The sequence below is a fragment of the Cupressus sempervirens genome, chromosome 9, assembly GCF_028749045.1.
Source record: "Cupressus sempervirens isolate cs-2001-9-10 chromosome 9, ASM2874904v1, whole genome shotgun sequence".
NCBI classification, from domain to species: Eukaryota; Viridiplantae; Streptophyta; class Pinopsida; order Cupressales; family Cupressaceae; genus Cupressus; species Cupressus sempervirens.
The window spans coordinates 507,981,997-508,009,640 of record NC_143126.1 but is presented as its reverse complement, the minus strand read 5'-3'; the positions used below and the strand labels follow the sequence as shown (position 1 = coordinate 508,009,640).

The following is a 27,644-nucleotide window of genomic DNA, read 5'->3' as shown; positions in this document are numbered from 1 at the left end:
ATTTAATGGGGGATGCTAAATTTAGGCAGCCTGTTTTTTCATGCAAGATTCTTTTTCTTTTTTTAGCTCTTGATAGGAGTATCATTTACTTTTATTATTACCTCTTGTCAACCTATTTTTGACAGGTAATCATTCATTGTCAGACAAGTGCAATATTCTATTTTAAATCTCTCTTACTCATTCAAGCTTTTATTCAAACTTTTTTTAGAAAAGTTTTTTAACTCATTTTAGTATATTCTTATCTGCCAGATCTAAACTCTATCATTAATTACTAAATTTTTTTTAGTTATATCTTTCTTAATGTTTTATTTCAAAAAATTCTTTTTGAATCACTTCCAATCTTGAAGGCATAGTATGAGAAAAATGGGGAGATCTTGTCTTGCCCCATGACTTTATGTTCTTATTACTTTGAGGTTATATTTTTGAACCAAGGTAAATACTGTGACTTTCCAAAATATTAAGTATGGAAAGGTGATTATTTTCTTTAACCAATCTATTTTCGTATACTTATTTGAGTATATATGGGGGCCCACATATATGCCCAAATAAATATATAATTTATGACTATAATGATTCAAAAATTAATATATACCTTTGCAAAATGAATTAACTACTCATGTTTACCCTCAATGGAGTTTTATACCTTATATCTATATTTAGTTGATCTTCCTTAAATCATTTTACTTAATTCTGATTGGATTATGAGTAATCTTACACATTTGCCTTCATTTTGATATTTTGATGTGCCCATAGCTGCACTTTTTATGCTTTTATAGAATTGTTCTATGCCCATGTTGGCACTTTATGGTTTTATACCATTGATCTATATGATTTAAATGATATTTTGAGTTGCATAGGGAGCAATTTTTTTTCAAGGTTAACTATGTAGGACCCCTCAGTATAACTGATACATAGTTTCCTTATCTGGCCCATGGAGTATCCCTCCATCCTATATTGGTATGCACTCATTTTTTATGGAGTTTCCCTCCATGTTGTTCCATTTTTGTTCCTCCATGAAGAGGATGCTATTATTGGAGTTTTTCCTCCAAATTCAGATGATTTGATCCAATTTGAAGGCAATATGTTGTTATATCCTCATAATCCATTCTTTTGATTATCCTAACAAATCATGATTGTTCTAATTTGATCAGAATGTCTCTCTTTTTACTTTATTTTCATATATTAATGTAATAATGATCTGCATACTTTATTGCTTAGATCATGAGTCATGCATGTTATGGATTGATCACCCATTAACTTGCAGTGGGATGATTCATTAAGTGGACTGTCTATATCCACATGATTGATGCAATTTTGGTGCATGTATCATTAGTTGGCCTTGTCTGTGGTCATTTGTGCATTAGTATAATATTCTTTTCATGAGAGCATTAATCAAGCTTTTTACTCAATTTGTCCTTGTTGACAATTTTTTGAACATATAATTTATCTTGATATCAGGTTATCTCCATTGTTTTGTGGTAACATGTTTTATTTTCCTCTATTTCCCTATGAGACTTTTATTATCCTTATTCAAAAGGATTTAAAATTTTCATTTCTAACAATTTGCATATATGATGGCATTCTACTTGTGGATATTTGTCTTGTTTTTCTTTTTTTCAGGTGATCCATCAAGGAACCTTCTTGGTTTTCCACATATGAAGATGTGTCTATGCTTCCACATTCAAAGGACTCATGTACTTCTCTTGGATCTATAAATGTTCCATATGGCTTCAAGACAATCAAATTACTTCATATTGAAGATTAAGTTGCAGATTTTTGTAAATTATGGGTTTAATACCCTTTGATGTAATTACCCCAAGTAAAGATTAAAGGGGGGTGTTAGAAGTTGTAATCTTTCCTTGGTGTATTTATAAACCAAGGTTAGAACTCCTTTCTTTATTGTTATAATATATTAGGATATAAGCCAAGGTATCCTAATATATTTCTTTTTTGTCCTTTTTTCACTACATCTTATTTTGTCATCTAGTGGAATATGTGAGGACAAATACTTATTGTAATTTCTAATTTTAGATTATTCCTCCTTAAGAGGAATCTCACACTTGGCCTCACACACTTATGAATGGTGGCATTCATAGACATGGGAGTTACATTCTAACTCCTCTCTCTCATCTCTATTTAAGAGATGACCCTCTTCTCTCATTTAACAATGAGGTTTCTTCCTCTTCTCAAATATTGTATGAGCATTGCTCTCTATCTCTCTCTCTCTTCCTTCTTAGGCTTTTCATGCCTCATTCATAATGTCACAAGGGGTTTTCTTTGCTTTCCCCTTTCCAAATATCTTGTCTCATAGTGTTGGATCTTGAAGCTTTCTCTCTCCTATTCTATGGTAATATCTTTTCATGCATTTACTCACTTATATTCTTTCCTAGTATTGCTTATTTACAGATTTCTTTTTCCATTTCTAACAGTAGTGCATCCCACTCTCGAGCACTTGTACAAAAAAAAAAAATAGACAACTTACAAACGATTTATTTTGAAGATTAAGAAATAATTTATTACAATAACATCTTATAATTTATTACCTCTCACTTTCCTAAATGTACCTTTCCCCATCAAGTACTCCCCTTCTAATTTTTTAAAAGGCTCGAGATCCCAAATGTGATCTACATGGATATTTGATGCAAACTTAGGAAGATATTCAGTAATGTACACCATAATCTGGTATACCATATATCCCTCTACCATAGAACCCTCAGGATGTGCTCTTTGTTGAACCAAAGCCTTCAAAGATTTCAAATGCCTCTCAACCATCCACATTGACCTAGTGTGTACAAGTCCACACAATTCAATCTCCTCAACTAGGTGTATGAGGTAGTGTTCTTGTGCATTGAAAAAAGTTGGAGGTAGACACTTTTTCATTTCACATAGTAAATGAGGAATTCTTCTCTTCCAATAGTTTATATCTTCTTTATGTATTTCTTTAGATGACAACCACCTACATTAAGACATTCAAGTCACAAAAAATATATAGATATGAGACTTTACAAAATAATATACAATAGATTACATAGCAAGAAAAAAAAATCACGAATATAATAAATATATACAACAAATTGAACAAATATTACTGCTTACCTCATATATTTTCCAAGATCGTATATCACTTGTTTGATGTTATTGTTGAAGTGCTCTAGGAGAGATAGAGGAAGCACGTACTGCAGTAATTATAAACCAATCATTTCATTGTTTTCTAACATAACATAACGAACAATTCACGTAGTTTATGAATATATTGTAAATACAGAAGAACATAACTTACCTTGATGAAAGTATGCCAATCATGCGTTTTGAGCCCTGGCTCAAATTCACTTTTTTTTTATGTGAGATTGTTTATGTTCGTAGAAAATCCTATGGGAAATCAAATTTTTCGTATGACTTCTTTTATGGCATCACTTGGCTGCTCTATTAATAACCATGGAAGGGCACTTATATTAATCTGATCTTCGTTGCTATTTGAGTGAATGAAATTTTTCAATGCATGATTGGATTCATGTATGTCATTACAAATTTTGACAATTTTTTCTTTGTCACGCCTTCCATCGAATATTTTCCACAATGTCTCTGTTATATTCTTTCCAATATGCATAGTATCAAACAAATGCACAATTTGTAAGTGCTCGTAGTAGGGCAACCTACTAAATTGTCTGGGATAGCTTTTTAGTCCATTTGGAAGGTTGTCAGTATTGCCTTGATGACCTTCACGATCATCAATTACACAATTAGTCAACAAAAATCACAATAGAAATATATAAATTACAAACATAAACCATTAGGTGGAATGGAAATACCTCGACGATTAATTCTATTATATTCCAACTTCCATAGGTGAGGTGTCATTCTTCGTGGCTTTGATGTAGTCTCTTCTTTCCCATTGAAAAGATTTTTTTCCGTACTTTGATACTTATGATTCCTGTGGAGGAAGTGTCTACACTCATCAAACACCTGCTTTCCTAAACTTTTTGAATGACGAGATTTCATCTTTGGACCACAAACTGGACATGCAAATTTTCCCTTTGTTTGAAGATCTACAAGATAATGATGTAATTGGATTATTAAATATGTTGATTTTTATAATTAGAATTATTGTGTGCAACTTGAATTCACTATAACATACCACAAAAATGTGTTAGCCCTGGGGCATCATGTATTGTCCATGCAAGTATTGCATAGAATTGAAATTGTCTTTGTTGTATTGGTCTAGACACATCATACATAGTGACACCGTTCCATAACTCCACCAACTCGTCGATAAAAGGCTCAATATATACATTCATATCTTTTACTTGATATTTACCTACTTGAATGAACAGTAACATTACATAGTTATTGTGACCGTTTTACTGCAATATTTGTAAGTACGTGTAAATTAATAACTATCAAATGATAAGATACCTGGAACAATCATTTCCAACATAATGTGCTCCCTCTTTATTGACATCCACGGAGGAATGTTATTTTTGATAACAAAAACAGGCCACATTGAGTAAACAGATCTCATCTCTCCAAATGGATTGACACCGTCCGCTGCCAATGAAAGCCTGAGATTACGAGGTTCTTCTTTGAAGTGTTGCCACTTTTCCCCTATGTGCATAAATGCTAAACCATCTGCAGGGATTCGAATAATGTCATCTCGACTTCTATTGCGTGCATGATAATCCATAAATTGAGCCAAGCTACTACACCTGAATAATTGTCGCATCCGTGGAATAATGGGGATGTAACAAAGAACCTCTTGAGGCACCTTTTTTGTTAGTTGATCTGTTCGATATCTACTCGTATGACATACAGGGCATTGTGTTGCAAATTCATGTTCTTTATAATATATAATATGATCATTGGGACAAGCATGTATTGCTTCATACTCCATTCCAATATCTTTCATAACAGCAGTTAATTATCGATATGAGCGAGGTAGAATATTTGATGATGGTAATAGAAACTCGCCTATCAATCTACAACAACAAATATAAGTTTTTAATATAAACAATATTAGTGGTACATTATTCACCCTTTGTTAACTATAAAGACATATATTACATACCTTAACATACGTGACATTGTTATGTTGGATAAACCATTCATAACCTTCAAGTTCAACAACAACAATACAACAGAGAGAAGAGTTGTTTGGGAGTCTTTGTATAGGGGCTCGTATGCCTTCTGAAGTAGAGGTACATCAAGGCTATCATCATCATCATGATCAGATACGCTTGGACTAGATGTGTCATGGATCAATGTATTTATACCATCCTCTGCAATTGTGTTTTCTGGCGCATGATCGTTATCTTCCATGGGATCATTATCTTCACCTTGGATATTTGCACCTCCATGTTCCTCCACTTCGAAAACCATATTCTTTGGATTGTTGTGGTTCATATCATGTACTTCCCTGGGAAGATCAACCTATATATAATTGATTAACATAAATAAACCATGATCATCAACTCATCATCAAGTGATTTCATATCTATATAAATTGTTAAAATGATATAATGAACGACTTACCAGTGGATGATAGTCATGCCCCCCTTCAATGTGACCATTCTCCCTAGAATGTCTCTTAACTATTTTGATTAGCAGTCTTCTACAGTTTAAGCCCTTACAAATATTTCAAGGACAATAACATTTTCCATCACCTTTTCTTTTCAAGTTAGACCACAATCTAGCGATTGTCTCCCTGTTTTGTTCTTCACTTATATTATCTGACATGATCATTCTTTCCAGGAAGCAAAAATCGAGCTATGAAAACTTCAGTCTACAACTTTCACAAACTAAGAAAAACTATTGAAAGTACACAAATCTTCTTAGACCTAGCTAAATACTTTAATATTTTAAAAATACTTTCTTTGACTTTATTCCTAAGATTATTTGTAAAACTTTGACCAACTGCCTGGAGGTCTTATTTCAAGAGACCTTACAACATTAAGCCATTAAAAGAAATTTCAAAACATATAAGCTAAAAGTCTAGTTAAAATATACATTAGAATTAAAAAAAAAACAATTTTCATACTCGAGTGCGTGGCTATAACTCATGCAACAGCCTTCTTGCTTAGTTGTAGAAGCTCTCCAGCAATCAAATTATACAAACTACAAGGCCTAACAAAAATTTGAAAACATATAAGCTACAAGTCTAGTTAAAATATACATTAGATTAGATTCAACAATAGCAAGCAATGTTATTCAGAATTAGATTCAATAAACCTTAGCAGTGTAAATAGCCATCTCCTCTAAACTGGACTCCAGACACGAGGGGGCATTCACATACTCTTCCCCTAAAGGTATCCTGAAGAACAAAAGCCACTATTCTTGAGTTTGTGAATTGCACCTTGAGATGAATGAAGCTTAAAGGGAATGAAAATTGTTTTCATACATTTAAATCAGGATGTAATATTTATTCATAACTATATACCTTGCAAGTACTTAAAATTGTTGTAAGGAACTTAAGCAATTTTTAATTTAACAAAGTTTTTGCTAAGCCCACATTTGCCAACTATGTAAGGAACTTCATATGATGCTGCAAGGAATGTGTTGATGAAGCCAAAAAATGTGATTTTTTGATGAATCACTAATTGCCAACATTCATGATTATGTAATTGTGAAGGACATGTCTAAATTGTATCTACTCTGATTTACAATCAATTTTCATCCTATCACTGTGAAAAATGGTAGTGTGATGTTGCTTGTATTAAAAAAGGGATGTTGCTTGTCAATCTTAATGAGGGTACTAACCCCAAATCCCTATAAGGGACATTGCCTCTTGACCCTTTTAGGTGCTCCATCCCTAAACCTGTGCCAACGATTGTCCCCAAATCAACCCTTGCTAACCACCATCCCCAAATCAAGATCCTAGGTCCCACCCTTCCCAAGACTCTAAAGGAATATAGAATTTTTTGCAACTTTGTACTTAGTTTTTAGGTTGACTTCATACAAAGGAAATTGTAATTGAAAACTATCAACAATTAGTTATCATTTATGTAGTGTGTAGTATGTATTGTGCAATACAATTTAATCAAATACAATATGTACATAAATAAGAAAAAATGTATCTCATAGTTTATGGAATAAGCTTTCATTTTATTTTATTTTTGTATCTCTATTCTATAAAACCATGTTTTGTTAATTTTTTCATCTTTATTTTACGTGTGTTGAAAATATTATTTTCTCTTGATTGATTCGTGATAGTTTGATAATTTCTGAATCTTTTGGTTTGCCTTTTTTTTACTAAGAAGATTTTTACTACTATGGTAGATAGTAGGAAACCACTGCAAACTTTCATTTACATAAAATATAATGCCATGATCAATAATGTTACAAGCTCTTTTAAAAAGAGAGAATTACAATTAACTCTTGAAATGAGCTGGCCTAGTACAATTAACTTTATCAATGTGCTGGACTATTAAAATTTTGATTGGAATTACACGATATAACAATGCACTTGCAGTTTGGTCTATTGCAAATTGACCACTGTTTCCAGAAGAATATGTTGCATTTTATTCCATTACACAGAATATGATACTATGAGCCTGCATTCCCTTCCAAAAACTGCACTGTATTATGGCTATGGAACACAACTCAGGAATTTGACTTCAATTCTTTTGGCATCTTTGCTGCTCTTGTAGAAAAAAATGATATTGCAAATATATAACCATGCAGCTCAAGACAAAATTGTAAACCTGCTATATTATAAAACCTGTTGCAACCATACAAACTCAACAAGAGAATCATCCATAGGACAATGCAGGGTTTTTGTGCCTCCTACCAACATTCCTCAGGGTGAACTAAAGAAATAACCAACTCAGATCACCTTGAAAAAAGAAGCGACTAGGTTACCCCCAAATTTTCTCAACAATTGGGTTGCTACCATCAAGCAAACCCATAGTTAAAGAAAGTGGTCAGACCAACCATCGACTAGAAAGCATACAACAACACCATCAATGACTACCCAAAAATCAGATCCTATATGGACAAACAAACATCATCCATCTATCTGCAAAAAGATGCTATAGATGAGACAGTGTAAGTTGGATATAAAGAGGAAATGTTCCACTTGGAGCCAAATTGAGGGCCAAGTAATATTTACACATTAGAAAACTAGATACAAAACATATATAAACAAGTGCCATGTTGAAATATCTATATTTCTCAACCCATGTAGTGAACATCACTCATTGCTCCTTTCAGGCTTTTTGTCAACCAAATGGCTATTTCTCTTGGGGAGACTTTACCACGTCCAAAAGGCCTCAAAACTATGCCAAGTTCTTCTAGTCTCTGCTGTTGGAGTAATTGTGCACTAAGCTCTAGCAAGCCTTCAAGAGCTTTTGCTCTTTGTTGATATGATTTAAGATCTATTCCTCCTTTTACTCGTTTTTGAGAATAATCAGAATCTCTACTAGAGGTTGAGGTTGTCTTAAGGTGCTGATCTGCAATATGATGGCTAGTAACAGTTGTCCCCATGGGAACTAATAGGACATCTAGATCATTATTGTCTGCATCTAAAAATGAATTCACACCTGTTCTTCCTTGCAGCAAGCTGCTCACAGTTCCTCTCTCTGACTCAGCTTGATCTATACCAACTCGAAAAGCACTATGTCTAATTACATGAATAACATCATTGAAGGCTGGTTTCATGTGAACAGAAGCAGGAGCTTTTGCATTGATCTGGATCGTGCACTTCTCCTGTGTTCTATCACAGTTTGCATCATCCCTATCTGAACCTAAGCTTGATGAGGTGGACCTTTCTAAACACAATCCATATGAGCTACTCTCTGCTCTCAAATGACAACTTTCTTCTCTAGGAATGTCTAAGCGAGTACCCTTAACACGTTGTTTTGCAGCGGGCAAAAAATTTTCAAAAGGGGCTATGGAGAACTTTGCAATTCGATCAAGTCTAGGTGCATTAACTGATACATCAGAAGACTGCATAGCTCAAAGCCCTGAATATTTTTTTCTGTCAGAATACCACAAAGTGGCAGCTTTAGAAACATAAGGTGACTCAGTAGTCGCATCTTCTGGACTAAGGTTTGATCTCTCAGTGAGTGCTTCAATTCTTCCAAATGAAGATGCTGATGAGCGTGAAGTAAAGAAGATTTTCATGGCCTAGGTGTTATACATTCATTGTTAACAGCTTTTACTTTAGGTGTTCCATTCTAAGGACTGTTAGTAATGAATGTAGTCTGTGAAACTGATGGCTTTTTTGGTAGGGGCAGGGAGGCCCTACGACTAGAAATACCTGGAGTTGAACCTGGTACATAAGATGGATGTTGAGATTGTTTTGTGTGTGAATATTCTCCATTGGAGATGCTAATTTTATACATAATATTTTCTCTAGCTCGGTAGATTAGCGCTGGGCCCCAACTGTTACACGTCGGGCGAAACTATTACACGTTAGGGCAGTTTAGGGGCTTGGTGGGAGGACCTGCCTGTAGGTAGATTATGCTTGGTGGGAGGGCCTACCTGTAGGTAGATTAGTGCTTGGTGGCCCTCTCATAAAAAATTCGGTGTAGAGATATATGGCTCTACAGGGTGGGGGGGGCCGGTGCAGAGGAAGATTAGTCAAGGTAGGTAGCGGAAAGAAACAAAGAAAGTTATGGCATTGCAATGGACAGAACGAAAGAAAGCTAGGCCGATCCAAAGAATTTGGTAGGAATGGAACGTAGGAATGGCCCGACCCATGGAAGATTTCTTTTTACCCCCCTCCTTGTGAATGCCCTAACTTCTTCTTGCTTCCCACCGGGTAAACTAATCAACTGTGCATTTTTACACTGGACCTTACCTAGGGGTTCAGGATATACAGTGGTTCAACTAATCTAGCTCGAGCATGCTTTCTGGTTGTTTACCTTCTAGAACACCCCGACTGCGACATTTAGTTTAGTCATTTAGTTAGTTAGTTATCGGTTGGGGCTTCGACTGGGAGGAATAAGTTGCTGGGTGGGACCGCAACATGTCAGGCCTCCCTGAGCCGAAAAGAAGGAACATAAAGGTCCAACTGCACTGTCAACTAAGTACAGGAATGCAAGTTCTCCATAGGGTAGCTATCAAATTTATGACTCAAGTTAAAATTACAGTTAAGATAACAAAAGAAAATTGTAGAAATAATAAGAATTTGGAACTTACAGATTGCCTGCCTTGAGTAAGATGTGCCTTCTTTACAGAATCTATTTTTACTCTGGGAGTGGGAAAAACTCGATCAGGGGTCTGAGGGCTTCCCACTCCAATAATCTCTTTTGCAAGTCACTTTTTTGCATTTGCAGGAGAGCTTTTCTTATGAACCATGGGGTGCTTTACTTCTTTATTTCTATCTACAAGACTTTTCAAATTTTCTGCAAGAAAGCTATGGCCACAATGCCTATCCAATGGAACATCCTCTGAACACAAATTTGATTCCTCTGGTTCTTGCATAGCTAAATATTTATTTTAAAAAACCTACTTGGAAGATTTTGGTAATTCCTTTCCTGTGTATGACCATGTACCTTCACTTCCAATGTTATGTGAAATGTTATCCTGCAATGCGCCTTTCCTTTCAGAAGAACCCTGTGTCGCATGATTTCATTCAAATGAGGGTTTTTGGCTTTTTTTTTTCTCTTATATCTCGCTGGCATCATAATTGCGACGTCTGCCGTCACAATTGCGATGACATCGGGCTAAAATTGAAAAAAAAAAGCCAAAACCACATTACCTTTTCTTGTCATCGCAAATTGACTCCTAATGTATTAGTATTACATTGGAGAAAAAAATTGTTACAAGAAATTCTAGCAAAAAGGAAAAGGCAAGAAGAGCTACAAAGAGAGAAAAAAAAAAAGTAGGTACTATACGATGTTAAAAATATTTTTGTTGAAGCTTTTGACATACAAAATTTTGATGATGAAGCCCCAACTATTACCCAACTTGTAAATATTGTTCAACAAGTCAATGTTGGTAATAAAGAATCCAATAAGAAATTAATGGATTGGTTAGCAAGAAGGTTTGAGAATAAGGTTGTGAAAAAAATTTCAATAACAATTGCTGAGCAAAAAATTCAATTACAAGAATGTGTACATATTATGACAAAACTTATGTAAAAAGTACAACATTTTGTCAAATATGCCAAGATTCAAAAATGACATCTAGGCACAAATACACTAGATTCAAGCTAAGATATAGAGATCCATCAATATTATTTCACAGTCAATAGCATCTAGTAGAGACCACTACAATAAGTTATTGAATTCTCAAAGTACATTGGTTGAGCTTTAGATAGCTACCAGCAACATGAGATCTAAATTGATCTCTATTCAAGTGATTTTGATACATCATCTAAAGGTCATGCAAAGGGAGATGAAATCATCCTAGGACCTTATCAAAGAAGATCACAATCTCTCAGTGGTTGATAGCTTAGCTGACTTAGCTACATGATTACTGTTGTAGAATCACATTTTGGAGGCAACAAGAACCACATGGGATCATGTATTATCCATAATCACCCAAGTTCATCAGACATTCATTCAAAAATAAGGGGGAATTTTTATTTTATAAAGTAGAGTATGTGGATTTGTATTCATTTCTAAATTCTTTATTCATTATTCATTATTGGTATAAATCATAATATTTAGGGGGAGTACTCATATCAGATTTTATTTGTAGCAATGTAATCATGACAAAGTTTTTTTTACCACTAATGTCAAAGGGGGGTATTGTTGGTATCTCTACCTATTATTGTCTATTAGTGTTAAACACTTAGTCATTTACTAGGCAAAGTCAAACAGTCATCACTACGACTGAGTTACTCTATATAGGTCGAGTTAGGTACATAAATATGTTTGTACTGAGCTTTATAGGAGCTAAGTAAGTGTATGGTCACCAAGTATTTTCTATACAAGCCGACCTCAACACTTACAGAGTAGTGCAAGCATATAAGTGCGAAGTTACAGTAGGAGCCAAGCACAATACCTACCAAGCAATAGCAATGTCAAGTATCAAAAAATAGTAAGTTTTGAGCAATGCAAAGCATACATTAAAGTTAGCAATGATACAAATTTTGAGGTAAACCATTTTCAATTTGACATGGAAGGAACATTTAATATTTGTAGTGGTTTTTATAGAGAGTTTTACACATTTATGATGTGGATCACATATCCCTATGTTTTGTGATCAATGATTCAGATGAAGGGGGAAAATATGGAAGCATCAAGAATACTCTTTATGGAACTCTTTAAATAAAGAAGATTTTAACCTAAAATATAGAGACAAGGAGAAAAGATCGCATGAGGAAGGAAGTGATATGTGGATGGTGAAGTGAAAGATTAAGATTAAATTAGAAGTTAGAGGAAGTACTTTGTTATCTCTTAGTAGAGAAAGTGACTTAATCAAAGTAGTGAAGGGGAAGAAAAATTTTATTAGATCAGAAGAGAGGATCATTTTTGCAAAGAGAAGACTCAAAATTAGTTTATAGAGCATATTGAGAGTCAGTTATTGAATCAATTCTAATCAACTTGAATCAAAGTAAATCTCTTAATAGAGTGGTCTTAATAGATCTTTGTAAATATCTTTACAGAGTCCTTACTTTAATGCAAGTGTTAAATCCTATAACAAGGTGAGACCTAGTAGTCTCAAGTGCTTTTAACAAGGTAGACCCCCACAAGTTAGATTATATTTTATAATCAAACATTGTAACCCTAATAGGTTAACATTATTACTATACTAGTGAGGATTTGTAGGTGTCATCCCCACCCCAAATTTACCTTCATCCTGGAGGCTTTCTTGGTAACAAATATTGTGTTGTGTGTTTGTTTTCATGCATTTTATAGAATAGATTTACATGTTACTACAAGTTTACTATTACAAGTTTTACATGCACAAGACTAATGGTGAATGTTTGAATGAATTGTTGAAAAGTAAAAGTGTTGAAGATTCGGATTCATCCCAACTCCCTCTCAGTATCTTGTTCTTATGGTTTGTGGTCTAAATCATCAAGTTCACTATATTTGTATGTCTTCCTTCTTTTCTAGAAACTTCTCGTTTATCGAATTTGATCTTAGGTATTCCACCTAATACTTTGCTTGAATTTAATAATCCAACTCATTAATCTTATCCTTAACAGAATTTCCATATCCCAAGAAATCAACTAAGTTAGTTGGAAATCATAATTCCTCAAATGCATTCAAACTATTGTTACCTGACAATCACTAAATTCTGACACTCAGTCATCACTTAATCACTCGATCATTGGAGAAATTCTTGGCTTGACATCAACTAGCTTTCTCAATAAACACTAGATTTTCTTGGCACTTATTGTGCCTCATTTGACACTAGAATCACTCGAAATTACTCTATTTCTTAGTTAAGATTTACATCAATGATATAAACAATTGTTTTTTCTTATCAGAGTCTAACTAATTAAATGTCCATTGTAACTTCCTTTTTATAACTCAACCTTTCATCAAGGTAATATTTTTATGATAAATCTCTAAAATCCTCATCATCAATTGAGATAGATATGACATTTAGATCAAACAACAACATGTCTCATCAATGAAAAAACAATAATTGTTCCAATTGTAGTTTCCAAAAATATCCCTTTTTGGCATTGATGGAAACACCTCAATACATCTTACAATATAGGAATATGATCTCCCTCTTTGTTACCATGCAATCCACAAGATTTTCACTATGAGTAGATAAAAAAATATCCTTGGTTTCATTCTAATTATCATCTCTACAATTTCATAAAACTATCTTTATCATATGATTCTCTCTTTCATGTTTCTCTCCCTCAGAGGTTTATCTCTCTCTTTGGTAATTCTCTCCCTCATTTTTATTTAATGATTCTCTCTTTCTTTAGTAAATCTCTCCCACTTTGACAACAATTCCAAAGACACTTAGCATTCTTGGCTTCAATTACTTCATACATCTAGATTATGAAGATATTTGCATGTCTGGTTGAATTCTGTCATCTTTCTTATGTTGGTCATCTTCTTAACTTCATGACCTTAGGAATATCCTAAAGTAGAATTATTTTTCATCATTGTGTAAAGTATTCTTATTAGCATATTTGATGCAGTGCACCTTAACTCCTTAAGTTTCTTTGTGTAGGGGAATCACCCCTAACTTGCCTCTAAGATATTCATGAGCATCTGTAGGTAAGGCTTTAGTAAATATGTTAGCAATTTGTTCTTTGGTGTTACCATATTCTAACTTTACTTCTTTGTCTTGAACTTGTTCTCTCAAGTAATGATACTTGATAGAAATGTGCTTGGTCTTAGTATGCATCACTAGATTCTTTGATATATTGATAGCATGTGTGTTATCACAATAGATAACCACTGGTTCTATATTTTATTCTTTCATTCCCTTCAAGAATTATTTGATCCACATAATTTTTGAGAAGTTCATTGTAGCTACAACATACTCAAATTCAACTATTGATTGGGAAATACAATTTTATTTCTTGCGTGTCTATGACACCAATCTCTTTCCTAGAAAGAATACACCTCCACTAGTGTTTTTTCTATCATCAACATTTTCTGCCTAATTAGAGTTAGTGAATACATTTAGTTCAAACCTATCACTTCTATTGTAATATAATCCATAGTCTTTTGTACCTTTCAAATATCTCAATATCATTTTCACTGTCATCATGTGATTCTCTATAGAATTTTCTAAAAATTTAGCAATTATACCAATAGCTAATGCAATACCTAGTCTGTTATGAATAACATATTAAAATTTTCTAATCATTGATCTATATAGTGTCTAGTTCACATCAACAGATTCATCATTTTTAGATAACTTATGTCTTGTAGATAGGTGTGTTCATTGGTCTTGATTCTTCCATTTCAAAAAAAATTAGTATCTTCTTGATATATTTGGACTGAGTAATGAAAATACTAGATTTCATTTGATATACAATTTGATTTCACCAAACATTGACATTTCAAATTCCTTCTTCATTTCATCGGAAAATGATTTACATAATGCTTATTTTCCTCCAAATATTATGTCATCAACAATGATTTTAGGAAATCGTACCTCATTTTTCTTTCCAGTCTTCAAATATAGATTATTGTTATCATTTTTCCTTTCAAAACCAATCTTCACCAAGTAATTGTGTAGTCTTTCATAACATGTTGTTGGAGTTTATTTCAATCCATATAGAGATTTGTTCATTTACATACCATATTCTTCTTGTTTGAGTCTACAAATCCTTCTTGTTGTCCTATGTACACTTCTTCCTCAAGTATGCCATTCAAAAATATGGATTTGACATCCATTTTATATACCTTAAATTTTTTGTAGGCTGAGAATACAAGCAAAGTTTTGAATCCTTCAAATCTTGCCACATGAGCATAAGTTTCTCCATAGTCAATTCCTTCTTCTTGAGCATATCCTTTGCATACTAGTCTTTCCTTGTTCCTTATTACTTCACCATTTTCATTTAGCTTATTCCTTAAAACCCACTATCTTCTAATAACATTTTTATCTTTTAGTCTTGGTACTAGGATCAAAGTATTGTTCTTCTCAATTCATTCAATTTCTTCATTCCTTGCCTGAATCCAATCTTCATTGTCTAGAGCATTCTTCACTTATTTGGGCTCAAATTCACAAACTAAGCATGTATCATCTTTGAATACTTTCCTTTTCATAACACTTGATTCAACATCACCAATTATTTGTTTAGGTTTGTGATGTCTTCTTACAAACTTGGCTAGCACATGTGGTTTCCTTCTATGTTCTTCAATAGGTTCATCTTGAATGATAATCTCAAGCTCATTAAATCTTTCTTTTTCAAGTTCAAGTCTAGAATTTGCATGCTTGGCATTGTCTCTCTAATGGTTGGAATTTCCTATCTATGACTCAACATCTTCAACCTATTACTTAGCACCTATTATTTGTTTCTTGGCAACCTATTGTTGCACCTCAACATTCCCTATCTAGTAGGAAATTGTAGCTTCATTTGTTTGTTCAGCAGGAGTGCTTGAATCATCATCATCCACATAAATGAATGAGTTGTAATCTTCAAGTTCTTCTTTACATGTAAGATCATTTCTTTCTACAAATTCATCAACTTTCACATTTGCACTTTCCACAACCTTTTTAGTGTTAGAGTTCAAGCACTTATAAGCATTACTCTTAGTGGAATATCCTAAGAATATACCTTCATCACTTTTTGTATCCAATTTTCCATTCCTATTATCTTTAAATATTATAATTTTCTTCCAAAGATCTTGAAATATTTCACATTAGGAGAATATCCATACCATAGTTTAAAAGGTGTAGCATTTGTACCTTTCTTTACTTGTACTCGATTCAGGGTATAGACAACAGTGCTAATAGCTTCTCTCCAATATTTATCTAATACATTTTTCTCCATCATAAATGTTCTTGCATAATCCATTATTGATCTATTCCTCCTTTCAGCTATCCCATTATAAGGAGGGGTCCTTGGTGTTGACACCCATCTTTTAATTCCTCTATCATTACAGTATGTATTGAACTCATTGGAAATGAATTCACCACCTCTGTCAAATCTTAAACACTTCAAACTCTTCCCTATTTCCTTTTTAACTCTGGACAAATACTATTTGAATAACTAAAAAGCATCAAATTTAACTTTAAGAAATATCATAGTCATCATCCTAGAATAGTCATCAACAAATAGAATGAAATACTTATCTTTATAGTACCTTTGAACATCAATAGGTCCACATAGGTTAGTATGAACCGATTCTAGAATATCACCAGAAGTTTATATTTTTATCTTGAAACTAAACTTGGTCATTTTTCTCAATTGACATTGTTTACACATAGCATTGTCAGGTTTTTTCCAATTGAAGCAACCCTCTTATTTTCTTCATTTTACTAATAGTTGTCAAATTATACAAATTCACATGACATAACCCTTTTTTTCATGACCAAACATCTTCTTATTATGCAAACAAACATGTCTCATTAGATAAATCTAGGTAGAACAGGTTACCTCTTGTCTACTCGCCACTTCTGATTAGCTTACCATCAACATCATATATCTTGGCCTTTCTATGATGGAATTAAACTATATATCCTAATTTGCTTAGCTATGAAACACTCAACAAATTATAGTTAATTCCTTGAACCTAGTATACATTGTCACATTTGATCATATTAGTCAGTTGAATAGTACCTTTACCTTTCACAACACATGGAATATCATTACCAAATTTAACACATCCACATTTGTATGGCCCAATATCCTCAATTTTTTTTTTTATATCACCAGTCATATGGTTAGAGTAGCCACTATCAATTATCCATATATAACTCTTGTTCACCTAAGAGATTAATGTAGTTTTCTCATCTTCATCAGAATCTTCTTTCATGGCAACATAGACAATTTCATCATCATTACTTCCAGATTCAATATTAGTTTCTTCTTCAATAATATAACAATATTTCTTAACTTTTTCATCCTTGTTCTTTTTGTAATCTTGGTCATTTCTTCTTCCTTTGTACATTCTTTCCTTTCTTTCATCCCTATCTTTTCTTTCAGGACATCTAGTATGAAAAACCTTGTTGCTTGAAAAGCAAATAATGGGTAATTTACCTTTGTATTTACCTGTGCCTCTTCCAAACTTTTTTGAAATAAGGGCTTCAAATTCATCAAGCTCATCATCAGAACTGTTACTATCAATCTTCACATTTTTTCCTTTTCTTTTGCTAAGAACCAATTGTGACTTAAAAGCATATTCAATAGTAGTAGGTACGTAGTTAACAAAATTAGACATGTCAAATGTAATAATTCTACCAATTACACCTTCTAAGGTCAAAGTATTACTTGAACTGCATCTCAACTCTTGTATTGCAGAAACTCTAATGGCATATATAGGGAGTAGGGTCCTCAATACCTTTCTTATCATTGTTTCATCTTTAATTGTTCCAATTGCTCCTTGAATAGCATTGAAAACTTCCTTGATTCTTATGCAATACTATACTATATTCTCACCTTCCATGATTCTCATTTCATCAAATTTACCTCTCAAACTTTCTAATTTGGCTCTCAAAACATTTTCATCTCCTCCATATATGATCTTCAGTTTGTCCCACATCTTCTTTAAATAGTCACATTCTTTTATGTAATCAAACTCAGCATTGCTTAGGGCTAAGGCAATCTCAAACATTCCCTAATTGTGTTCTTTTTGTTTTGTTTTAGTTAATCAGTTGTTAGCAGAGTAGTTGTTATCTTTGCATACTCATTGTCAACAAAGTTTATAGTAGCATCACCTATACTAGATATATGCAACCTCATCAAGTTTTTCCATGTAGAAAAGTTCTCCTTGTTCAACTTTGGTACCTCTCTTTTGCAAGTCATGATGTTTAGCTTTAAGTACCTTTAAACTTCTCTCTATAAGCACAAAGATCTTATACCAATTTATAGAAATGTTTAGAATAACTAGGAGGGTGGAGGAGGTGAATTAGTTACTCAATGTCCTTAAGTATCATTTGAACAATAAAACATAAACATTTGTTGTTCTACTTATCTTGTCGTAACTCGATCTCTACTATATAATGATTAACAAAACTACTACTAGTTCACTATCCAATTATAACAGACTTTGTTGAGTGAAAACATGTAAATGTAAAACATCATAAGACATTCATTACAAGTTTGACACTAGGATTTTACATGGAAACCCAACTTAGGAAAAACCACAAGCAACATGTCCCCACATTTTCACTCTTTCAAAGTGAGTTATGTTAGGAGGCAACCTTGTTAAAGGTTACAATACACACTGTTAAATATGACCTAGTTAGAGGATTTAATCACCTTGTTATGAGTGGCGTTGTCAAAGTAATTTGATCATTTCATTTAAAATGTCACCTTGCTAAAGGATTTACATAGACTATTAAGTCCTTCAATGACTATTAGGTCAACCTTTGATTAAAAGGATTTCAATACAAATTGTTTACAATTATTAGAAAGAAAATAGTAGGGTTTTGATCTATATGTTTATAACTCACTTTTTTAGGTTTAGATCATTGTTTAGCTCATGTGTTGATTCATTAATAAGTCCCCTTTTTCAACTATGTCTCGTCACTCACTTGGAAACCCTTCAAGAATTCATCCCTCTTCACATTAAGCCTTCTACTTATATACACTTATCAACTTTAGCAACATTTGTGCAAGTATTCCTTTTTCTTTGTTCTCACACTTACACACTTGTGTTCACCCTTGTGTGTCTATATTCCACCTTTCTCTATGCACTTCTTCTCTAAAATTAGGCTCTATACCTCCTTAAATAGTTTTTAAAAAATTGTCATTTTCCATGATCATTGTAGATCTTAGCGTTTGTGATCTGGTTCATTAGGTTCATTTTATCTATATGCCTTCCTTCTTTTCTAGAAACTTCTCATTTGTTGAATTTGATCTTAGGTATTCTATCTAATCCTCTCCTTGAATTTATTGATCTAACTCATTAATCTTATCTTCAACACAGTTTCTGTTATAATTCTTTAGAATAACTGAGAGGTGGGAGAGTGAATCAGTTATTCAAGGTCCAATGCCACCTCTTTGTTTTTTTTTCAATCCTCAATAGCACATAACTGAAACTATCATGCATGTAATTTGAACATTTAAACAACTATGAAAAGTAGAAATGCATCACCATAACACTGAGAATTTGATAACCCAGAAACCCTCTAGGAATAAGAAGGAAAAACTGGGGTGGGGATGATACCCACAAAATAACTGCGCAATTGATTTCAACCATTTCTAATAGTCTGCCCTGTTAAAGGCTATAACACATTATTAAATGTGACCTTGTTAGAGGATTTCACCATACTATTAAGAATGGGCCTGGTTAAAGTACTTTGGAACATTCACTTAGAATGTCACCCTATTAAAAGATTTATAACATGGCTATTAAACCAACCTAAGTTCATAGGATTTATCTTAACTATTACAATTGCTAGAGAGTAACAACAATGGCTTTTGATCTAATACAACTTACAACATATCTTGCAGATTACAAATCACACTTCAATTCAATCCTTTGCTTGGCTTTAATCACTTCAGATCTGTCAGCTTGTCATCTCAAGCTTCATCACCTTGAGTCTTCTTACTCATTATACCAATGCAATCATATCTGTGGTCACCTATTGAAGTAGAGTATATGTGCTCTCTTTTACCTTAGCACCTTCTTCAGTACTTCATGATTTCATGTTTGACCACCTCTCCTTTGCTTTGTGACCTTATGACTCCTTAAATAGAAATCTGGAATACCTTTCTTGCTCAATTCTCCCTTTCCAACTTTAGGGTTTCGATAGATTAGGTAAGATACAATGTATATATCCCATATCTTGCTCTTATCTCAAAACTTCATCTAGAATCCAATTGGTTTTGTTAGAAATAGTTTACATAGTGTTATGTGCCACTAGCTCATCATTATTATCTTCTATTTGATTCACAGAATTCTAGATAACAACTATGTTGGCTCAAATCTGGCAAATCTTTGATTTTCAAAATAATGCAACAACTCAGCATTATTGATTTACTGATGCTCGGTACCCTCTGTATTACTCGGCTCCTATATTCTACTCAGCATCTGGTCTTCACTCAGTACTTGATATTTACTCAGCACTTGAAGATCACTCGACACTTGATATTTACTCGGCACTTGAAGATCACTCAGCACCTCTAAAGGTGAAACTAAGAATCTGTTTGCAACTAACTAGCTTGCTCGGCACTCTCTTATGAACTTAGTTAGGCTATACAAATGACTTAGCTAAACCTTACATCTTTGATATGTCTTGGTGTGTCTATCCTCTGTGTCTTAGAGTATGTCATCAATACACTATTTCATCAACAGCTTAGCTGATCTTTATATTTCATTACAAAATCATAACTTCAACCTTTCTCTAGGTACTCTAGTTACATCTTATTGATTTCCACCTCCTTGTCAATCAACCAACTTATAGTATTTGGACCACTAAAGCAATTATCATTCCTGCAAGTAGCAAGTTTGACATCAATGACAAAAAAATGATTGAAAACATTCTTTATCAATTCCATTACTCCTCAATCATGAGCTTTTCAATTATTTCCAACAATCTCCCTCTTTGGCATTGATGGAAAATCAAATTGATCACTTGATCAACTTAGTTACCACCAAACTCATGAGCTTTTCCCTCTTTCATGTATATCTCCCTCATAAGTATCTCCCTCTTACTTTGTATTGATGATCAGTTTCCTGATATTTCTCCCTCTTTCACATAAATGCCAAAGATGTAGCATCTTTAACATGTGAAATATAAGCTTTGCATCCCATGTTTTCTCCCTTTGTCACCATGCTTGTGACTGATTTGGAATTCTTGCTCCTGCTATCATCCTCTACATCATTCTTCTAATATTTCAATGATTCGTTCCTATTGATGTAGGGCAGCTTCTTTGTTGCTTTAAACTGCTTGAGTTAGGGGTATTACCCCCAACTTGCCTCTAAGATATCCATAAGCATCCTTGGGCAATGGTTTGGTGAAGATATATGTAGTTTGTTCCTTTGTTCTCTGACATAATGATACTTGATTGCAATATGCTTTGTTTTTGCATGCATTACTGGATTCTTGGATATGTTTATAGCACTTGTATTATCACAATACAATATCACAGGTTTAGTTACCTCTTCTTTCATTCCTTTAAATAGATGTGTGAGCCACACAATGTTTGTGCAATTGACTGTTGCTGCCACATATTTTGATTCTGCAGTGGACTGAGATGTGCATGTTTGCTTCTTGCTAGTCCAAGTAACTAGTCTTTTACCTAAAAATAATGCTCCTCCACTTGTGTTTTTTCTGTCATCAATGTTGCCTCCCCAATCTGCATCTGTGTATGCATTGAGCTCAAAATTTTCATTCTTTTTATAATATAAGCCAAAATCATCAGTTCCTTTGAGATACCTCATTATTCTTTTTACTGCTATGAGATTATTCTCTTTATGATTTGTAGAGAATATAGCCACTATTTTGACTGCTAATGCTATGTCTAGTTTGCTATGTACAACATATTGTAGCTTTCCAATCATGGATCTATACATTTTTTGATTAACTTTAGCTTATACATCATTTTTGGATAGTTTGTGTCCTATTGCCATAGGTGTGCTTACTGGTTTGGAGTCTTCCAATCCAAACATTTTAAGTATCTCTTTGATGTACTTTTATTGTGTCATAAATATACCATGTTTTAGTTGATGTACTTGCAAACCAGCAAAAAAATTGATTTCTCCAAACATAGACATCTCAAACTCATGTTTCATTTTTTCTGCAAAACTTTTACAAAGCACTTCCTTTCCTCCAAACACTATGTCATCCACAAAGATTTCAAATACAATAATATCCTTACCTTCTTCAGATTTGATGTACATGTTGCTGTTATCATCAGTTCTTTCAAATCCTATTTGCACTAGATACTTGTGAAGTCTCTCATACCATGCTCTAGGTGCTTGTTTCAGAGCATAGAGTGCTTTATGTAGTTTAAAACCATATCCCTATTATTTTCATCAAAAAATCCCTCTGGTTGTTCAATATAGACTTCCTCTTCTAATATACCATTTAGAAAAGCAGACTTTACATCCATCTAATAGACTTTAAAACCTTTATATGCAGCATATGCAAGTAAAGTTCTTACTCCTTCCATTCTTGAAACAGGGGCAAATGTTTCCCCATAGTCCAATCCTTTTTCTTGAGCATAACTCTTACATACTAGTCTAGCTTTGTTTCTAGTAATCTCTCCATTCTCATATAGCTTGTTTCTTAATACCCACTTGCTGCCAATCACATTCTTGTCAACTGGTCTGGGAACCAAACTCCTGGTTTTGTTCTTCTTTATTTGATCAATCTCTTCTTCCATAGCTTTATACCAATCACCATCTTGTAATGTATCATACACTGTCTTAGGTTCAAATTTTCTTAACAGACATGATTCATTTCTTAGTCTATTCCTTATCATTGGTCTTGCATCTTTGTCACCAATTATTTGTTCAGCAAGGTGATGCCTCTTCACATATTTGGACAATCTTGGTTCTGTTGTTGTTTCCATATTTGATCTTTCAAATTCAGGATCACTATGCACTTCGTTGTCAGGTAATTCTACATCTCTGTCATGTGTACTAACTTTAGAGTCAGAATGAGCATTTTCTTCATTTTGTAACTCAACTTCTAAATGTAGCTCGACATTCACTGGTTGTGACTTGGCTAAGATTAAAGTTTTCTGTTGAATCCCAATTTGATTGATAGTATCCTCGTCAATAGGCATTCCTTCATAAGAATATAAAAAGGTTCTGTAGTCATCCATTTTCTTTAGTTTTTCTACTTGGACATCTGCATGCTCATCAAAGTTTACATTTTCACTTTCCACAATTTTGCCAGTGTTAGTATTTAAACACTTGTATGCTTTACTTCTAGTGGAGTAACCAAGGAATATGCCTTCATCACTTTTTGCATCAAATTTTCTATTTCTAGCATCTTTAAGGATAAAGCATTTGCAACCAAATACTTTGAAATGCTTTACATTGGGTGAGTGACCATACCATAGTTCAAAAGGTGTTGCATTAGGACCTTTACTGACTTGTACTTGGTTTAGTGTATGAACAGTCGCACTTATAGCTTCTCTCCAATATTTTAGAGCAATAGTCTTTTCCATCATTAATGTTCTGGCATAGTCAATCACAAATCTATTTCTTCTCTCAGAAATTCCATTTTGTGGGGGAGTTCTAGGAGCTAATGTTTGTCTCTTGATTCCTTTGTCTTTGCAAAATATCTCAAATTCATTTGATGTGAATTCGCCACCTCTATCTGATCTCAGGCTTTTCAAATTTTTTCCTGTTTCTTTTTCAACTCTAGCCACATACCACTTAAACATTTGAAAAGCATTATATTTTTGGTTTAAGAACATAATAGTCATCATCCTACAATAGTCATCAACAAACAACATTATATATTTATCTCCTTTGTAGCTTTGTACTTCTATTGGACCACATAAGTCAGTATGGACTAACTCAAGTACTTCTTTAGCTGTATAGTTTTTACTCTTGAAATTTGATTTGGTCATCTTCCCTAGCTAACATTGTTTGTACATGATATTGTTAGGTTTCTTTAGTTTAGGTAAACCTTTGACTTTCTTCATTTCACTAATATTGACCAGATTATCAAAGTTGACATGACATAACCTTCTATGCCATAACCACACATCATCAAATTTTGCAACAAGATAGGAAGTATTTTCCATATCAAGATAAAATAGATTACTTCTTGTTTGATCTCCTTTTCCTATCAATTTACCATCAGTATAATAGATTTTTGCAGTTTTATTCCCAAATTCTACTTTGCAACCTACATTGCCTAACTGTGAGACACTTAGCAAATTATAGTTTAGTCCTTCAAAATAGTATGCATTATCACATGAGATTTTCTTTGTAAGCTTAATGGAACCTTTTCCTTTGATTTGACATGGAGCATCATTACCAAATCTAACACTATTTCCATCATATTGAGTAAAGTTAACAAACTTACTTTTGTCTCCTATCATGTGATGTGAACATCCGCTGTCTATGATCCATCTTTCATTCTTGTTCATACATGTTACCAATGTTGTAAGCTCTTCTTCATCAGATTGGTCCTTCATGGCCACATAAATGACTTCATCGTCATTATCATCATAATCCTCTTCAACAATATAGCACTTCTTGCCTTTGTCTTTATAATCTCTCTTATCATCTTCTCTTCTATTTTCTTACTTGTTACCTTCCTTGTATTCCTTTTTCTCTGTACACCTTGTAGAAATATGTCCTACTTCATTGCAATTGAAACAAAAGATAGGCAGCTTACCTTTGAATTTTCCTTTCCCTCTGTGAAATTTTCTAGCTAGTAAAGCTTCCAATTGTTCCACATCTTCCTCATCAGTGCAACTGTCATTGGATACATATTTCATCTTTCTTCCCTTCTTTGATTTCACCTGATCGGCATCTTTCAGTGATAGCTTTCCCTTGAAAGCAAATTCAACATTCTCAGGTCTGTAGTTGTCAAAGTTAGATAACTCAAATGCAGTGAGTCTACCCACTATAACTTCAAAACTTAGATTGTTTCCTGGCACACATCTTAGCTCTTGTATAGTTGATACTCTAATAGCATAGATAGGGAGTAAGGTTCTAAAAAACTTACTATTAATAGTATCATCATCTAATTGACCACTCAAACATCTTATTGCACTTACCACTTCCTTTATTCTAGCGGCATACTCAACAACACTCTCACCTTCTTCCATTTTCATATCATCAAACTTTCCTCTCAGACTTTCTCTTTTTGCTCTTTGGACATTCTGATCTCCTCCATAAATGTTTGATAGGGCTTTCCACATCTTGAATGCAGTGTCACATATTTTGACGTCATCAAATTGAGCATAGTTGAGTGCAGAAGCAATTTCCAGCATTGTCTGATTGTGTTCCTATTTATTTTTTAAATCTTCTACAATAAGAGTACCAGTTGGATCAACATGTTCAGTAATAATTGAATTTTGGGCATAATCTCCTATGGATCCAAGATGTAACTTCATCAAGCTTTGCCATGCAACAAAGTTGTCTTTGTTGAGCTTGGGAACTTCTCTCTTAGGCATTTTGATCTTTTCTGCTTCGAGTCCTTCTAAACTAAGTCATCAGCAAGGCTCTGATACTAATTGTTATAATTCTTTAGAATAATTGAGAGGGAGGGGTGAATCAGTTATTCAAGGTCCAATGCCACCTCTTTGTTTTTTTCAATCCTCAATAGCACATAACTGAAACTATCATGCATGTAATTTGAACATTTAAACAACTATGAAAAGTAGACATGCATCACACCATAACACTGATAATTTGATAACCCAGAAACGCTCTAGGAATAAGAAGGAAAAACTAGGGTGGGGATGATACCCACAAAATAATTGTGCAATTGATTTCAACCACTTTTGATAGTCTGCCTTGTTAAAGGCCTACCCTGTTAAAGGCTATAACACATTGTTAAATATGACCTTGTTAGAGGATTTCACCATACTGTTAGGAATGGGCCTGGTTAAAGGACTTTGGAACATTCACTTAGAATGTCACCCTGTTAAAGGATTTATAACATGGCTATTAAACCAACCTAAGTTCATAGGATTTATCTTAACTATTACAATTGCTAGAGAGTAACAACAATGGCTTTTGATCTAATACAACTTACAACATATCTTGCAAATTACCGATCACACTTCAATTCAATCCTTTGCTTGGATTTAATCACTTCAGATCTATTAGATTATCATCTCAAGCTTCATCACCTTGAGTCTTCTTACTCATCATACCAATGCAATCATATCTATGGTCACCTATTGAAGCAGAGTATCTATGCTCTCTTTTACCTTAGCACCTTCTTCAGTACTTCATGATTTCATGTTTGACCACCTCTCCTTCTTTGCTTTGTGACCTTATGACTCCTTAAATAGAAATTTGGAATACCTTTCCCACTTGATTCTCCCTTTCCAACTTTAGGGTTTCTATAGATTAGGTAAGATACAATGTATCTATCCCATATCCCTCTCTTATCTCAAAACTTCGCCTAGAATCCAATTATTTTTGTCAGAAACGGTTTACATAGTGTTCTTTGCTACCAGCTCATCATTCTTATCTTCTATCTAATTCAGAGAATTCTAGATAACAACCATGTCGGCTCAAATTTGGCGAATCTTCAATTTTCAAAATAATGCAACAACTCGGCATTATTGATTTACTGATGCTCGGCACCCTTTGTATTATTCAGCTCCTATATTATGCTCAGCATTTGATCTTTGCTCAGCACTTGATATTTACTCAGCACTTAAAGATCACTCGACACACTCTAAAGGTGAACTTGCTTAGCTTCAACTAAGAATCTGTTCGGCACTAACTAGCTTGCTTGGCACTCTCTTATGAACTTAGTTAGGCTATACAAATGGCTTAGCTAAACCTTACATCTTTGATATGTCTTAGTGTGTCTATCCTCTATGTCTTAGAGTATGTCATCAATACAATATTTCATCAATGGCTTAGCTGATCCTTATACTTCATTACAACATCATAACTTCAACCTTTCTCTAGGTACTTTAGTTACATCTTATTGATTGCCACCCCCTTGTCAATCAACCAACTTATAGTATTTGGACCACTAAAGCAATTGTCATTCTTGCAAGTAGCATGTTTGACATCAATGACAAAATAATGATTGAAAAAATTCTTTATCAGTTCCATTACTCCTCAATCATGAGATTTTCAATTATTTCCAATAGTTTCCATATCTAAAGAAATCAACTAAGTCAGTTGGAAATCATAATTCCTTAAATTCATTCAAAATATTGTTACTCAAAAAATACTAATTTTTGGCACTCAGTCATCACTTAATCACTTGGTCATTGAAGAACTTCTTGGATCAACATCAAATAGCTTTCTCGATCAATATTGGTGCTCGGTCAATGCTAAATTTTCTTGGCAATTACTGTGGCTCAGTTGACACTAGTATCACTTGACAATACACTATTTCTTAGTTAATCTTTACATCAATGATATAAATAATCACTTTGTCTTATCAAAGTCTAACTACTCAAATGCCCATTATAACTTCCTTTTCATAACTCAACC

At 33.6% G+C, this 27,644-nt stretch overlaps 1 pseudogene; it reads right to left on the bottom strand.

The window, feature by feature from the left end:
- Positions 1 to 8,140: 8,140 nt before the first annotated feature.
- On the bottom strand, positions 8,141 to 25,282 carry LOC149539572 (uncharacterized; annotated as a pseudogene).
- Between the last annotated feature and the right edge of the window lie 2,362 nt (positions 25,283 to 27,644).